This window comes from Aethalodelphis obliquidens, unplaced genomic scaffold (genome assembly GCF_003676395.1).
Source record: "Aethalodelphis obliquidens isolate GAN/ISIS:26980383/991018 unplaced genomic scaffold, ASM367639v1 scaffold102, whole genome shotgun sequence".
NCBI lineage: Eukaryota > Metazoa > Chordata > Mammalia > Artiodactyla > Delphinidae > Aethalodelphis > Aethalodelphis obliquidens.
Window position 1 is genome coordinate 1,162,199 of NW_020838046.1, and position 18,260 is coordinate 1,180,458.

An 18,260-nucleotide genomic window follows, 5' to 3' on the forward strand; every position below is an offset into this window, starting at 1 on the left:
AACTCCTAAAATTCAATAACAAACCCCCCAAACAACCCAATTCAAAAATAAGCAAAAGACTTGAATAGACATTTATCCAAAGAAGATATATAAATGACCAGTAAGCACATGGAAAGATGCTTAATATCAGTAATCATAAGGGAAATGCAAATAAAAATCACAATGAGATATCACTTTACACCTATTAGAATGGCTATGATCGAAAAAACAGAAAATAAGTGTTAGTATGGACATGGAGAAAATGCAACCCTTGTACATTGCCGGTCAGAATGTAAAATACATTTGGCGATATTAAAACAGTCTTCCAGTCTGCTTCTGGAAAGATGGAGTAGATATAATTTTCCCTATTCCTCCTGCTAAGTGCAACTAAAACTCCTGGAAGTTATTTATAAAACAGATGTAAGAAGACTCTGAAAGGTAGAGAGATAAAAGCAGACTGACTAAAAGACTCAACAAAGCCTGCTCTCTGTGGCCAAAGGACTAGAAAGAGACAGCCTAGCAAGACAGAAAACTTTTAGACAATAACCACTTTACTTCAGCCAAACTCCACAGAAAAAAAATGATGGCCTCACCCCCATCTCCATCGTTAAAGGCTGTGAAGAAAGCCTAGACTTCATTCTTGCCAAGCTGTAATGAGATAGCTCAATCTATGCCCCCATCAGAAGCTTGGTGGCAGAGAAGGCCAAGTGAGGAGCCAGGACTTGTATCCTTGTTGGGTGAAAACAAAGCATTACCACCCCAACACCCTGCTTGTCAGTGGAGACCACATGGGGAGCCTGGACTTCCACCTCCATTTCACCTTTGCCTCCTTGTTGGGGTGTTGTCAGAGGAGGCCTGAGGGAGGGTCAGGAATTTAACAATTGCTCAGCAGTAATGAGGCCGCCTCCTCAAGGGGATCAGATGTGGGTTGCGGTAATAAGGTATTCCTTGCCCTCCTGGCAGGGTGGTTCATTGGAGGCTTAGTAAGGAGCTTGAACTCCCATCCCTGCCCAGCAATAACAAGGAGCCCCTTCTCCAACCTGGGTGTCAATGGAGGCTGAGTGGAGAACCTGAACTTTTACCCCACTTGGTATTAATAAGGCAGCATTCCCTTCCCCACTGGAGTAGTGTCAGAGGCAATTGGCTAAAATACAATATTTAAGTAAGATCCAGAGCCCTATAGCATAATCACCAAAACATCCAAGTTTCAACAGAAAATCATTCATCACACCAAGAAACAATAAGATCTCAACACGAGTGAGAAAAGACAATCAACAGACACCAACACCAAGATGACATGGATGTTAGAATTATCTGACAAGAAATTTAAAGCAGCCTTCATAAAAATGCTGCAGTGTGCAAATTATGAATATGCTTGAAACAAATGAGAAAATAGGAAGCCTCAGCAGAGAAATAGAAGATATAAAGGAGAACTAAATGCGAAATTTTATAACTAAAATGTACAATAACAGCAACAACAAAAACCTCAATGGATGGGTTTAATAGCAGATTGGAGATGATAGGGGAAAGAATCAATTAAATCAATTAACTTAAAGATAGAATGATATGGTGCTCGCTTCAGCAACACACATACTAAAATTGGAATGATACAGGGAAGATTAGCATGGCCCCTGTGCAAGGATGACGTGCAAATTCATGAAGTGCTCCATATTAAAAAAGAAAGATAGAATGATATATATTACCCAATTGAAATAACAGAGAGAAAATACAGAGCGATAAAAAAGAACAGAGCTTCAGGGACATGTGGGTCTATAACAAAGATCTAACATTTATGTCATCAGGGTCCCAGGAGAGGAGAAGGCATGGGACTGAAAAGTATTTGAAGAAATAATGGCTGAAAAATCCCCAAACTTGGTAAAAAACATACATCTAGATGTAAGAAACAACTCTAAATAAGATAAATCTGAAGAAAGCCATGTCAATACGCAACAGAGTCAAACATCTGAAAAATAAAGACAAATAAAAAATCTTGAAAGCAGCTAGGGAGAAACAATATATTACCTGTGGAGAAAAACAATTCAAATTACAGCAGATTTCTCACCAGAAACCACGGAGACTAGAAGAAAGTGGTACAATATTTTTCAAGAGCTGAAAAAAAATGACTGTCAACCCAGAATTCTGTCAACCCGATGAAAATATGCTTCAGGAATAGAAGGATGATCAAGATATTCTCAGACGAAGGAAAACTAAAAGAATTTGTTGCCAGCAGACCTAACATAAAAGAATGGCTAAGGAAGTTCCCCAAACAGAAAGAAAATGAAAAATGGTGGAATCTTGGAACATCAAAAAAGAAGAACAATGGAAAGAGCAAAAATATAGATAAATACAATAGACTTTCCTTCTTGATTTTTCCAAATTAGTTTTGATGGTTGAAGTAAAAATTATAACACTGTCTAATGTGGGTCTCAATATATATAGAGGTAACATTTAAGACAACTATAAATAGTAGAGGGTAAAGGGACTTTAAAGGAGGTAAGGTTTCTTTCACTCAAACTGGTAAAATAGCAATACCATTAGACTGTGATAAATTATGTATGTATAATGTAATACTTACAACAACCACCAAAGGGCTCTACAAAAAGATACATTCAAAAACATCAGAGGGCTTCCCTGGTGGTGCAGTGGTTGGGAGTCCGCCTGCCGATGCAGGGGACACGGGTTCGTGCCCTGGTCCGGGGGGATCCCGCATGCCGTGGAGCGGCTGGGCCCGTGAGCCATGGCCGCTGAGCCTGCGCGTCCAAAAAAAAAAAAAAAAAAAAAAAAGAAAAGAGGGCAAGTCTCAGATCAATAGTCTAAGTTTTCACTCAACAACTTAGAAAAAGAACCCAAAGCAAGCAGAATGAAGGAAATAATAGAGATAAGATCTGAAATTAGTGAAACTGAAAAGAAAAAAACAACAGAGGAAATCAATTAACAAAAAGCTAGTTCTTTGAAATGATCAATAAAATTGACAAAGCACTGGCAAGGCTGACAAAGAAAAAAGAGAGATGACACATATTACTAATATCAGGAATAAAACAGACCCTGTGGACATTGAAAGAATGAAAGGGGAATACTATGAACAACTGTAAATACATACATTTGACAATTTACATGAAATGGACCACTTCCTTGAAAACACAAATTCCATACTCACCCAATATTAAATAGTTAATTGAATTAGCTCTATCACTATTAACAAAATTTAGTTCATAATTAAAAAACTACCCCAAAGGGAATCTCTAGGACCATGATTTCACTCCTGAATTCTTTCAAACATTTAAAGAAGAATTAACACCGATTTTACACAATCTGTTCCAGAAAACAGAGGAGGAAAGAATACTTCCCAACTCATTTAATGAAGTCAGTATTACCCTGCTAACAAAAACGAAGACAATGCGAAAAAAAAATAGAAAAGAAAAAAAAAAGAAAATGAAAAAGAAAAACCTACAGACTAGTGTATATATCCTTCATGCATATAGACAGTATGTATATATCCCTCATGCATATAGATGCAAAAATTCTTTTTTCTCTGCTAATTTAGTTTTATTTTACAATTTCAGTTTTATTGAGGTATAACTGACATATAGAATTGTAAGATATTTCAAAAATTCTTAACAAAATATTAGCAAAGAGATTTCAGCAATTTATAAAAACAATTATACACCATGATCATATAAAGTTTGTTCTAAGGATGCAAGGTTGTTTCAACATTCCAAAATCAATTAGTGTAATCTGCTATATCAACAAAATCACAAGATTGTATCAATTGATATAGAAAAGCATTTGACACATTTCAACATCTATTCATGATAAAAACTCCTAGGTAACTAGGAATAGAGGAGAACTTCTTCAACTTGAAAGAGAACATTTACAAAAAACCTGTAGCTAACATCGTACTTAGTGGTGAAAGATTAGATCCTTTCCCCTTAAGATCAGGAACAAGGCAAAGATGTCTGCTCTCACTGCTGCTATTCAACATAGTACCAGCAGTTCTAGCTACTAAGTGAAAAAGCAAGGTGCAAGATAGTGTGTAAATTATGTTATCTTTCTGTAAGGAAAGTATGGAAAACAGGAATAAATATATTTGCATTTCCTTATGTTTGCATAAAGAAATATAGAAAACTAATGAAATGATTACCTATAAAGAGGGTGTGGGAGTTAGAATTCTCTGTATATTTTTATACTTATTTTATACCACTTAATGTTCTTTTGACTTTTGAACCAATGTAAACATTCAACATATTAAAAGCCAGTTCAGGTGGTAGGGAGGGAGTGGGAATGGGGAATGACTATTGATGTGAATGGGGTTTCTCTTAATGATATTGAAAATGTTCTAAAATTAGATGGTGGAGATGGTTGCACAACTCTGTGAATATGCTAAAACCACAGAACTCTACACTTTAAATGGTGAATTTTCTGGTATATGAAATGTATCCTGATAAAGTTGGAAAAAAAGGGCACACATGCACACCAAAAATTTCAGAAATGAAGAGGAGATAGACTCAAGATAAAGCAAAGACAATAGGAAAGTAACATGGAAGATTTGATGCCCTTAAATCCAGAACTTTCTAAAAACATCTAGAAAATACAATTAAACAGCACTGGCTCAAGGAGGAAGAAAAAAACCCTAATAATATTTAAAGAAACTAAATTATTAGTAAACAATACTTTGTAAATGAAACAACAGACTGAGGTAAGTTTAATAAAACTTTTAAGGAGAAGATCATTTCAGGGTTATATAGAATCTGGAAAAAAATACTCTCCAATTCAAATTTTAATACTAAAATAACCGAGATACTAAAACTAGACAAAATTAGAAGAAAAGTAAATCATAGGCCAATCTACTCCTGAACATGGGTGCAAAACCCTTCTAAGTAAAATATCAGCAAACTGAATCAAAGCAATATATATATTAATATAAGCATGTCAAGGTTGTAATATTCCAGAAACTCAATGTTGAGTTAGAAAGTCTACTAGTGAATTCAACACATTAATAGGCTGAGGGAGAAAATAGCAAATGATATTCTCAATACATGCACACAAAGAATTTGATAAAATTCAAAAGCTGCTCATGATTAAAAAGAAACAAAACCCTGGGCTTCCCTGGTTGCGCGGTGGTTAAGAATCCACCTGCCAATGCAGGGGACACAGGTTTGAGCCCTGGTCCAGGGAGATCCCACATGACACAGAGCAACTAAGCCCATGTACCACAACTACTGAGCCTGAGCTCTAGAGCCCGTGAGCCACAACTACTGAAGCCCATGTGCCTAGGGCCTGTGCTCCGCAACAGGAGAGGCCGTGGTGGTGAGGGGCCCGTGCACCACAGCGAGGGGTAGCCCCCACTCGGCAACTAGAGGAAGCCCATGCACAGCAGCGAAGACCCAACACAGCCAAAAATAAATAAATAGATTTAAAAAAAAAAAACCCTAATGAACTTTTGGCAAATTAGAAATAGAAGAAGCTATATACTATATGGCAAACATTACACTCCAGGGTGAAATGCTAGAGGTAGTTCTTAGCCAATCAGGAATAAGATTGGATACCCAGTGTGCTCTTTCCATCTGGTATTGTCCTATAGGTCCCAGACAGTGCAGACAAAGAAGAAAAAGAAATTCAACATAAAGGATTAGAAAAAGGAAACCAAATAGTAATTATTGTCTGATGATATGCTTGTATAAATAGACCCCCTCCCTCCATTTAGAGACAGAAGACTGGAATTTATAAGGTAGTTTAGCAAGCTGCTGGATATATAATCAATAAACAAAAATCAATTGTCTTTGTATATACTCCAAAAAACAATGAAAATAAATAAATCTACTAAGGCAACAAAAATATGGGGTGGTTAACAATAAAGTCACAAATATTTTGCAAGGGACTTTTAAATGTCACAGTTCCAACAGCCTTGGGTCCAACCCAGGCATGGCAATGGAGGAGAGAAAAGGTGGAGTCTGGGGCTGTCACCTCAGGCACAGTCTTCTGCTGTGGGATTTTCTGGTACCAGCCTCCAAGATAGAGTCAGAATGTCTTGAGTTAAAGAGAATATTAAGTAGAGCAGCGGTCCCCAACATTTTTGGCACCAGGAGCCAGTTTTGTGGAAGACAATTTTTCCACGGACCTGGTGGCGGGGGGGGATATGATGGTTCAGGCGGTAATGCGAGTGATGGAGAGCGGCAGATGAAGCTTCGCTTACTCGCCCACCGCTCACCTCCTGCTGCGCAGCCGGTTTCTAACAGGCTGCGGACCGGTATGGGGGTTGGGGATCCCTGAAATAGAGGACGTAGAAATCTGCCCAGCAGCGACTATCCTAAAAGCTGGACCACTTCATCCTGCTTTCCCCTAGTTGCAGCTGGTGGCGTTGACCCAGCAGGGGCATCTCCAATCCCACCTAGACCACTCACCCTCACCAGATGTGCCTGCCGGGCCCAAGGGGAACAAAGGGCTTTGGCGGCCGGCCTGGTATGTTCCAGCCTCAAGCTTCCATACATATTTTTAAGATAAATTTAATTTTGTGAATAGGTAATACATTTGTATTGTTAACCAAACCAAACCAAAAAACCTTGGTGATGGGTTACAGATGGGACACAGAGCTTGGAGCAGGAAGCAGCTTATTTGGAGTGAGCATCACTGGCTGTCTCAGGGCTGCTGTCCCAGCATCCCTTTCCTTTGTAGCTATCTTCTGCCTCATTCTCTCACTCTTCCCTTTATCCTTTGACTCTGTCTCCTGTAAAAACTGCATTCTCTGGCAACCTCCTAGAGGAAGGAAGAACAAAGACAGCGTTTCCTTAAACTGCTCTTCCACCTGAGAAGACAGCCCAGCTCCTCCTGTTCCCTGGGCCTGATGTGACCAAGAGGCAGGTGATGGGTCTAGCTAACCTCCAGGGCAGATTTCTCCTTGTGTTCCTGACCCCAGTCCCACCCCGTGAGCCATTATTGCCTTCCCTACATGGGGGGACAGGCAATGGGCGACCGTGGGAGCACGACTAGCCCATCAGGGTTGTCTACACCAGAGATGTGGGGGACTTCAGAATGGAGGTAGTTGATCTTCTTTGGTTGCTGGGGTGCAGGTGAGGGAAGCCACCATGAGGGGTGTAGTCCTGGTTTAGGAGCAGATGGGGAGGGGCATTATGGTCCAACAGCAGCACTGCAAAGGCATGAAGGCAAAATGTGCTCGGGGCCCACATTTCAGACAGGGTTCAAAGCCTTCCTGGTCAGGAATGCACTGCCTGGCCGGCACAGACAGAAGAGGACTACTGCACTCACAGTGTTTCCTTTCCACGGGTGCTCCCTCCTGGGGACCTGGGAGGGACTGGGGAGGAGACCTGTGTGGGTGGCTGAAAGGCCAGGGTCCCAGGATAAGGAGAGCCTGAGAGCAGAGATCTGGCAGAAAGCGAGGAGCCTCCTCCCCCCAGTCACTTGGATCCTGTTTGGGACCCTGGGCAGGGGTGGCAGCTAGTGGTCACCGTGCTCTTGGGACTGAGCCTGGAGCAGGGCTGGGGGCTCTGCTCACCCAGTCCCCTGACCTTGTGTGGCTCAGTGAGTTTCTGAACTATATGCCAACTGCCCATTAAAAGCACCCCAAATTGTCCAGAGCAAGAAGGTGGTATGTTGTGATAATAGTCTCAAATTTCTGGAGTGGGCAGTGGCCTTGGGTTGTTGGTCTTGTCATTCCAAGGACAGGGAGAGGGGTTGTTCCTCTGGGTAGTGATGGATTAATGACAAACCTTAGGAGTCTGGGTGTCCTTGCCCTTTAAATCAAGCCCCAACATAGAATTTAGCATTTTCATTCTGATTGGAATTTAGGGCTTATTATTGCCACTAGAACCATCCCAGAGAGTGTGGCTTAAATGTCAAGATATATTTTTCAGGTGCATAAGACACCAAAGATCACAGCTGTCTGGAAGAGTGAATTTTAATTAGCAAAGGGATCCCATAAAATCTCACCAGCCCTGATGAAACAGCCATGCCAGGCTTTGTTCAGCCCCGGTATTTATTACATACTCAGATGGCTGGTGATAGTATCCAAAGGACCTCGGGACTGTGTTAGTGGGAACCGGTTTTAACTTTCAAACCTTATCTGTCAAGTCCCTTATGCCAAATACCTCTGGAGAAAGAAAGAGGGCTGCATAAAGGCACTCTATGAATACCTAATAGTGTAGTGTTGCCCCTAGGGTCTTCCATGCACTGTGCTTCCTTAGCAGTTAATTTATATGGTCTAGAAAGAATTTGTTCTTTGAGGGCTTGGGGAGCCACTCACATTTGGAAAGGAGCCCCGTTACTAGTTCTTACTTCATTTTCCCTCACACCTGCTTTCTCTACTCCCACTCTTTGAGTCCTCAGCACTGCCAGAGAAAGCCAAGGGTATCCCCTTCTTTGATGCCAGCAAAGACTCATCCAGTTCAGTGACAGTCCAGCCAGCCCTGCCCTGGTAGCTGGGTACTCAGAGATGAGTGGGGATGTCTTATGCTTTGAAGAACTCACAGTCTCCTGATTTGTAAGCAAGCCGACTGTGACACTGAGTGACAAGGTACCCTGGCTACAGTGTGACTGAGGTAGGCAGTGAACACAGAAGAAAACTGAGGAAGGTGTGTGAGTGTGTGTGTTGGGAAGGTGGTGAACTCACTAAGTAAGAGCTGGATTTTACAAGATGAATAAGACTTTACTAAGCAAAAGAGGGGATATTACTACCGACGTTACAGAAATAAAAAGATTATAAAGGAATGCTATGAACAGCTATTCGTCAATAAATTAGATAACAGATGAAATGAACAAATTCTAGGAAGACGAAGTGCAAAAGCTGACTCAGGAGGAACTCGAAAATCTGAACAGACCTACAGCACATAAACAGATTGACAACAAAATCACAGGCAGCAAAAGGAAAAAGAGATAAGTTGTACTTTGTCAAGAACTTTTGCGTTGTGAAGGACACCATCAAACATGTAAAAATATTTGTATATACGATAGAGCCCTGTATTTAAAATATTGAAGAACTCTTACATTTTACTAAGAAAAGACAAATAACCCAATTAAAATGGGCAAATGGGGAATTCCCTGATGGTCCAGTGGTTAGGACTCCACGCTTCCACTGCAAGGAGCACAGGTTTGATCCCTGGTTGGGGAACTAAGATCCTGCATGCTGTGCTGCATGGCCAAAAAAAAAAAAAAAAGGACAAATGATCAGAATATACATTTCTTCAAAGAAGATATACAAGTGGCTAATAAACACATAAAAAGATGTTCAACATCATTAGCTATCATGGAAATGAGAGTAACATCAACATATATACTCTACCAATGTAAAATAGATAGCTAGTGGGAAGCAGCAACATAGCACAGGGAGATCAGCTTGGTGCTTTGTGATGACCTAGAGGGGTGGGATAGGGAGGGTGGGAGGGAGGCTCAAGAGGGAGGGGATATGGGGATATATATATACATACAGCTGATTCACTTTGTTATACAGCAGAAACTAACACAACATTGTAAAGCAATTATACTCCAATAAAGATCTATTAAAAAAAAAAACCACAATGAGAACCACTTCATACTTGGCTTGGCTAGAATAAAAAAGTCACATAACAACAAGTGTTGGTGAGAATGTGGAGAAATTGGAACCTTCATATACTGATGGTGGGAACATAAAACAGTACAGTCATTTGGGAAGACAACATGGCAATTCCTTGAAAGGTGAAACATGGAGTTACAATATGACCCAACAATTCCACTCCTAGGTATATGCCCAACAAAAGTAAAAACGTGTTCACACAAAAACTTGTACAGGCATACCTTGGAGATATTGTGGGTTCGGTTCCTGAATACCATAATATAGAGAGTCACATGAATGTTTTGGTTTCCCAATGCATATAAAAGTTATGTTAACACTATAGTCTATTAAGTGTGTAATAGCCTTACATTAAAAAAACAATGTATATACCTTAATTGAAAAATACTTTATTGCTAAAAATTGCTAACCATAATCTGAGCCTTCAGTGAGTCGTAATCTTTTTGCAATAGTAACGTCAAAGATCGCTGATCACAGGTCGCCATAACAAACATAATAATGAAAAATTTTGAAATATTGGGAGAATTACTAAAATGTGACACAGAGACACAAAGTGAGCAAATGCTGTTGGAAAAATGGCACCAATAGACTTGCTCAACACAGGGTTGCCATAAACCTTCAATCTGTAAAAATTTCAATATCCTTGAAGGCAATAAAGTGAAGTACAATAAAATGAGGTATACCTGTACAGGAATATTCATAGTAGTTTTATTCATAATAGCCCCAAAGTGGAAACAACTCCAAAATCCATCAACTGATGAATGGAACAAAATATGGTATACTCATACAGTAGAATATTATTTGGCAATAAAAAGGAATAAAGTTCTGATATATGTGACAGCATGGATAAACCTTGAAAACATTATGTTATGTGAAAGAAATCAGTCATAAAAGACCAATTATATGATTCCATTTATATGAAACGTTCAGAAGAGGCAAATTTACAGAGACAGAAAGTAGATTACTGGTTGTTTAGGACTGGAGGGGAAAAGGGGGTGAAGGCTAATGGGTATGGAGGTTTGGGGGAAAGTAATGAAAATGTTCTAAAATTGATTTTGGTGATGGTTCATAACTCTGTGACACACTAAAAACCATTGAATTGTACACTTTAAAAAGGTGAACTTCATGGTATGTTAATTGTATCTCAGTAAAATTGTTAATAAAAAAAGAATTCACTAAGCAGTAAGAAGAGCGTGCTGGGCTGGGGAACAGCATTATAAATGGGTGTGTTTGGGAACTTGGAACATTTGATGTGATGATGGCAGCTGGCAGTGAGTTGGGGGCACTGGTGTAGCAGAAAACGAGAGCAGTGGGCATGGGCTGGAGCACATAGGCTGTGGTGCCTGGATTTTCTTTGAAGGCCATGAAAAACATGAACAGGAGGGTGGTAAGCAGAAGAAAGACTACTCCAGAATGAAGAGCATGTGGCTGAGGCCAGGGCTGAACCGGGACAGTTGGTGTCAGGCGTGGGGAATAGGAGGTGGATTTCAGAGCCAGGTGGAAGGTACTAATCTTTTCACAGCTTTCTTGATTTTATTTTAATTGGAAAAGATGACAGAAAAACTCAAAATGGAATTTGAAAACAAACCAACAAATGAAAAGCCTCTGAACAGTCCTCCCTACCTTCAATGAATGCTCCTTTTCCTTGGAGAGTTGTGGCTGGGGATCACCGTCAAGCTACTTAACTCTTTTTTTTAAATTGATTTTTAAAATTGAAGTATGGTTGATTTACAATGTTGTGTTAATTTCTGCTGTATGCAAAGTGACTCAGTTATACACATACATACATTATTTTTTATATTCTTTTCCATTATGGTTTATCCCAGAATATTGAATATAGCTCCCTGTGCTATACAGTAGGACCTTGCTGCTTATCCATTCTATACGTAATAGTTTGCAACTACTAACCCCAAACTCCCAGTCCATCCTGCCCTCAACTCCCACCTTTTGTAACCACAAGTCTGTTCTCTATGTCTGTGAGTCTGGTTCTGTTTTGTAGAGAGGTTCATTTGTGCCATATTTTAGATTCCACATATAAGTGTGGTATCATATGGTATTTGATACCATGTCATATGGTATTTGTCTTTCTCTTCCAGACTTACTTCACTTAGTATGATAATCTCTGGTTGCATCCATGTTGCTGAAAATGGCATTATTTTATTCTTTTTTTATGGCTGAGTGATATTCCATTGTATGTATGTATCATATCTTCTTTATCCTTCATCTGTTGGTAGACATTTACATTGTTTCCATGTCTTGGCTATTGTGAATAGTGTTGCTATGAATATAGGGGTGCATGTACCTTTTTGAATTATAGTTTTGTCCAGATATATGCCCAGGAGTGGAATTGCTGGATGATACGGCAATTCTATTTTTAGTTTTCTGAGGAACCTCCATACTGTTTTCCACAGTGGCTGCACCAACTGACATCCCTGCCAACAGTGTAGGAGGGTTCCCTTTTCTCCACACCCTCTCCAGCATTTGTTATTTGTAGACGTTTTAATAATGGCCATTCTAACCAGTGTGAGGGGGTATGCCGTTATAGTTTTGATTTGCATTTCTCTAATAATTAACCATGTTGAGCATCTTTTCATGTGCCTATTGACCATCTGTATGTCTGCTTTGGAGAAATGTCTACTTAGGTCTTCTGCCCATTTTTCGATTGGGTTGTTTGTTTTTTTGTTGTTGAGTTGTATGAGCTGTTTGTATATTTTGGAAATTAAGCCCTTGTTGGTCGCATCATTTGCAAATATTTTTTCCCATTCCATAGGTTGTCTTTTCATTTTGTTGATGGTTTCCTTTGTTGTGCAAAAGCTTTTAAGTTTGATTATGTCCCATTTGTTTATTTTTGTTTTTATTTTTACTGCCTTGGGAAACTGACCTAAGAAAATATTGATACGATTTATGTCAGAGAATATTTTGCTTATGATCACTTCTAGGAGTTTTACAGTGTCTTGTCTTTAAGTCTTTAAGCCATTTTGAGTTTATTTTTGTGCATGGTGTGAGGGTGTGTTCTAACTTCATTGATTTACATGCAGCTGTCCAACTTTCTCAGCACCACTTGCTGAAGAGACTATCTTTTCCCGTTATATATTCTTGCCTCCTTTGTCAAAGATTAATTGACCATAGGTGTGTGGGTTTATTTCTGGACTTTCTATTCTGTTCCATTGATGTATGTCTGTTTTTGTGCCAGTATCATACTGTTTTGATTACTGTAGCTTTATAGTATTGTCTGAAGTCTGGGGTTATGCCTCCTGCTTTGTTCTTTTCCCTCAGGATTGCTTTGGCAATTCTGGGCCTTTTATGGTTCCATGTAAATTTTAGGATTATTTGTTGTAGTTTTGTGAAAAATGTCATAGGTAATTTGATAGGGAACGCTTTAATTCTGTAGATTGCTTTGGGTGGTATGGCCATTTTAACGATATTAATTCTTCCAATCAAGAGCATGAGATATCTTTCTGTTTCTTTAAATCATCTTTAATTTCCATTATGAAAATTTTATAGTTCTCAGCATATAAGTCTTTCACCTCCTTGGTGAGGGTTATTCCTAAGGCTACTTCTTGAAGCCTCGGTGTCCTACCTCGGTGTCCTAGCCTACCTGCCTGAGAGCCATAGTGAATGTTAAATGTGATAGTATATGTATGTCACTTAGCACTGGTCCCGGAATAAAATGAGGGCCAAATAAAGACCCATTCTTGCCCACACATGTGGTTACTTCTTGTATATTTGGAAGGATGAGATGGATCTCATTCTGAGTTCTTCTTTCCCTTAATTGGGCATCATCTGTGTTTTTTTCATACTGTGTGTTTGTGTGTGTTTCTGTTTGTTGATATTGAGGAGGAGTTTTTTTTTTTAAGTGGGAAGATGCACAAAAGAGACTATTTACTTTAAGCTTTTATTTATTTATTTTTAATTAATTAATTAATCCTTATTTTGGTCTCCTGCACTGTCATGGAGAAGAGATGTGAGCTTAAGGTTTTAATATTCATGTGTCTATTATTCTTTATATCTTCTGTAATTTTTGCTTTATGAATATTGATGCTATGTTATTTGTTATTTAGGTATCAGTATCTATGTTGAGAATTGCACCTTTGACCATAACAAAGGGCCAGTCTTCATATTAATTAATGTTTTCCACCATGAACCCAACCTCCTTTATACTTTTTCTCCTGCATTTCTGATATAAGTTGTTCATACTTTTATGTTTATCTTTCCCAATTATTCTGTTTTAGTTATATCTCTTTTACCTAGACTGGAGTGGGATGTGGCTTTTTGGGACATTTTTGATTGCATAGGTTTTTTTTTTAGAATTACAAAAAAATTATTTATTTATTTTTGGCTGCGTTGGGTCTTTGTTGCTGTGCATGGGCTTCCTCTAGTTGCAGCGAACGGGGGCTACTCTTCATTGTGGTGCACGGAATTCTCATTACGGTGGCTTCTTTTGTTTCGGAGCACGGGCTCTAGGCACGCAGGCTTCAGTAGTTGTGGCTTGCGGGCTTTAGAGCTCAGGCTCAGTAGTTATGGCTCACGGGCTTAGTTGCTCCACGGCATGTGGAATCTGCCTGGACCAGGGCTTGAACCTGTGTCCCCTGCATTGGCAGGTGGATTCTTAACCACTGCGCCACCAGAGAAGTCCCAATTGTGTATTAATCTATGTACTAGCCCACATGACAAGTGTGTTTTGTCTTAGTTCTGTCATATAATTTAGTTTTTTAGGCTGTTAAAAAACTCCGTATATTATGTCTTTTTATGTGTATTTCTTCCGATAATTAGAAAGGTATCTATTATTATTATTGTTTTTATTGAGATAAAATTGACATGTAACATTGTATGAGCTTTAGGTGTACAACATAATGATTTGATATACGTACTACTTAGTCTTTATATCATTTTAAGGCCACATCCGCATTCTATTGTGCTGGTGTGTCATCATTGCTTTTTAGTAAATCTTGTGTGGTAGACTGAGATTGTCTCTAATTTTGCAGAGATGGCTCTAAGCATCTCTGTGTTTAGTCCTGGTTTTAGTCAGGACTCTTTGGTTGTAAGTGACAAAGATGACTTGAGTAGATGAGGGATATTGGTCCCTAGGCCTCCTGGGGGAAGGGCCTTGCCCAGGAGCCCCATGTGCACCAGTGCACAGATTTCATCATGCCCTTGCCAGCATCCAGAGCTACCATTTAACTTTCCTATTCTTTGCTAATTTAATGGGTGTAAAATGAAACTTCAATGTAGCTTTAATTTTAATAGCAAGGGGTGAAGATATCTATGGATTTGTTTGGTGTGGGCTCTTTCTCCTGTGGTGGGACTGTGTTTATTCCTTAGCTACTGCCCATGGGGCTGCTTTCAGACTGTGCCGGAGAATTGGGGCACAGGGCCTGGCCTCCACGTGGTCTTCCCATTTCTCAAGAATATACAGAGCACGTCTCCAACTGTGTAGCAAAGGCCAGTGTGTTCTGCTCCCACCATGGGGCCAGCTCTGTTTCTGTGGGCTGCCTGAGAGGGGCCAAGGAGGTGATAAGTGAAAATCCATCACAACTTCTGGAACCAACTCAAAGGACACACTCGCTGCAGGAACACCAGCAGGACTCAGCCAAGCTCAGAGATGTTGTCAGGAGAATGATTCCATTTCAGCAGATGCAGTCCTTGTGTGGGGAGGTCTTTGGAGGATAGCTTACAAAAAGCCTAAAAACTGTCTGAAAGGTATTTGTGTAGGAGGAGAGAAGGAGAAGGGAATTTGGTCTTTGCTTGAATCCAGTGTCCTTTGTGTTCTTCTTTTGTGGGGTGTCTGTGCAGCAGCTTCACCCTCAATTGTTTATTTTCCTCTTTTGGACAGAGCTGAGAGCAAAACATGACAAGTGGTGCTTGGTGTGGCAGGAGTGTAAATCAGTAGTGGGACCTTGGTTTACACAGTGTCTTATACAGTGTCATCTATGTCTTATACATATGTCTTTTACTTGAATAACAACCTTTAGATTTCAGGAATTCCTGAGTGTGCTTCAGTTTTCTAAAATCTTTGAATGGAAAATGGTTTATAAGATGAATAGAAAATTTTATCTGATTAGTAATATTTTTCCTTATTAGAATTTTGGATTTCATCTCTGCAGTGTAACTGCAGGCACATGCCCTGGGTCTCAGGTACGTTTGGGTGTCGGGATCCCTTTGCAAGAGCAGCAAAGAGGTTTGGTGTGAAAAATAAATCCTCACCCAAAATGAAAGTTCCTCTGCTCTGATTTCTCTCATAAGTTGGATCTTATTTGCTTTCTATTTTTCAGAAATTCCTCAAAGCATGTGGTCCATCAAGAGCATCATTTTTATTTCCCCATATTGTTGGGGGGACTTATTCATTTGAAAATGCTGTTTTCTCCTGCTATTTCTTAGCTATTTTGGAAGTAGGGGATATGATATGAATATGGTTCACCATCTTGAATTGGCCATCTCTGTTTGGCTCATTTAGCTTTAAATATTTGATCCATGAGAACATTATTTTAGTGAAAGGAGTATGGTTGTGACCTGGCATTAAATTTTTAGTATTATTTTTAACTGATTAAATTTCCAGTTGTCTTAATGCCTTTTATTGAATGAGCTATGTTTGCCCTCTGATTCAATGGTTCTCCTCTAACACATATCAAATCCCTGCTTGTACTTATACTATTTCTGAACTCCCTTGTCTGCCCTGATTTCTCCTTCTTGGCGGTGGTGCTGGGTGGGTTTATCACATCCAGGAGAGAGTGCTAGTCCTGCTTTGTTACTTTTGGTTTCCAGAAATTTCCTGGATATAACTTTATTTTCCTTCTGATAGATTGGCTTTTATTTAAATGCCAACATTTTATTTATTTTTTAATATTTATTTATTTATTTATTTGATTGCACCAGGTCTTAGTTGTGGCTTGCGGGCTCCTTAGCTGTGGCTCGCCAGCTCCTTAGTTGCAGCACAGGGGCTCCTTAGTTGCGGCTCCAGGGCTCCTTAGTTGTAGCATATGAACTCTCAGTTACAGCATACATGTGAGATCTAGTTCCCTGACCAGGGATTGAACCCAGGTCCCTTGCACTGGAAGCATGGAGTCTTATCCACTATGCTGCCAGGAAAGTCCCAATATTGGCTTTTAAATCTCTTCCTTTTCCAAAAAAAAAAAGAGAAGAAAAATGTAGAACAAGATACTATCCTAAACCAGAAAGAAAGAAAGGAAGGAAGGAAGGAAGGAAGGGAGGAAGGAAGGAAGGAAGGAAATATCAAACCAAACCAAACTTCAAACCCAACCAAATCCTGTTAGGATTTTGTTTAGGATTGAATTAAGCTTATAGTTAATATGGGAGAGAATTGAGATCTGTATTAGTTTTCTAGACTTCAATGACAAATTGCCACAAACTACATGGCTTAGAACAACAGAAATTTAATCTCTCACAGTTATGGAGGTCAGAGGTTTGAAATCAAGGGGTCAGCAGGCCCTGCTCTTTCTGAAGTATCTAGAAGAGAATGTGGTCCATGCCTTCCTCTTAGCGTCTGGTGGTTACTGGCAGTTCTTGGCATTTATTGACTTGTAGACATGATTCCAATCTCTGTCTCTGTCATCACATGGTGCTCTCCCTGTGTGTCTCTTGCCCTTTTCTTATGACACCAGTTGTTTTAGATTAGTTGTTTTAGACCCTACTCCAGTATGACCTCATATTAACTAATTACATCTTCAATGATCCTATTTCCTAATAAAGTCACACTCTGAGGATTCAGGGAGAATATGAATTTTGGGAGGACACTCAAACCCTGTAGAACATTTTTAAAATTTGTATCAGTATTGTATTCAAGAACAAGGTATGTCTATTTATTCAGGTCCTCCTTTACATCATTTAATATTTTTTTCATACAGTTCATTCCTAGTTGAAAATTTTTTTGTCCTTTTTGTGAATGATATAGTTTCTTCTGTTACACAAGCTAGTTGGTATTGTTCTATGGGAAATCAATCTTGTTTTGGATATAGATTTTATAACTCAGTGTATTATCTTATTATTTTTAGTAACTTTCAGTGAGTTCTCTTGAGTTTTACAGGTTTGTAATTGTATCATCTACAAATAATGATACTATTGCCAACTCTTTAAGAATAGTTAAACTTTGTATTTTGTTCTCACATTTAATTGTGAGATTCCAGACTTTGGCTAAAGTGGTATTTTGAGGTCTTCACCTTCTAGAGTTACTTCTCATCTGGATGGAGCTTGGGGTGGTGAGAAGACAGCTCAGGTTTTCGGGGTAAGGCAGGCCACTCCTCAGGCCAACCACTGTCAGCATTAGAATCCACCAGGGCCTCTGGGAGCTACTCCTGCACCCCTGGCAGGCAAGTACCAGGGGTGGACAGCTGCTTATGCCTGCCCTGAATCTATGACTCCTACCTTTGTAGGGTAGTAGACCTCACTCCTCCCCCATCCAAGTCCATGTTTTAGGCTGACTCCAGTACTCTAGGTATGGCCAGTCACTGTATTCCATTCCCTGGGAATGGCAATTCACTTGGGGCAGGGGTGGGGGGTTGCACTCGACTCAAGCCAGGGCTGGGCAAGCTAATTTTGGGACTCTTTTTTTTTTTGTGCTACGCGGGCCTCTCACTGTTGTGGCCTCTCCCGTTGTGGAGCACAGGCTCTGGACGCGCAGGCTCAGCGGCCATGGCTCACGGGCCTAACCGCTCCGCAGCATGTGGGATCTTCCCGGACCGGGGCACGAACCCGTGTCCCCTGCATC

The 18,260-nt window shown here is 39.9% G+C and overlaps 1 non-coding gene across 1 annotated transcript; it reads left to right on the forward strand.

Moving 5' to 3' along the window:
• The first annotated feature begins 1,548 nt into the window (after positions 1-1,548).
• Positions 1,549-1,655, forward strand: LOC113614742 (U6 spliceosomal RNA). The gene has a single exon (XR_003430710.1). It is a non-coding gene; the product is annotated as a U6 spliceosomal RNA (small nuclear RNA).
• The last annotated feature ends 16,605 nt before the right edge of the window (positions 1,656-18,260 follow it).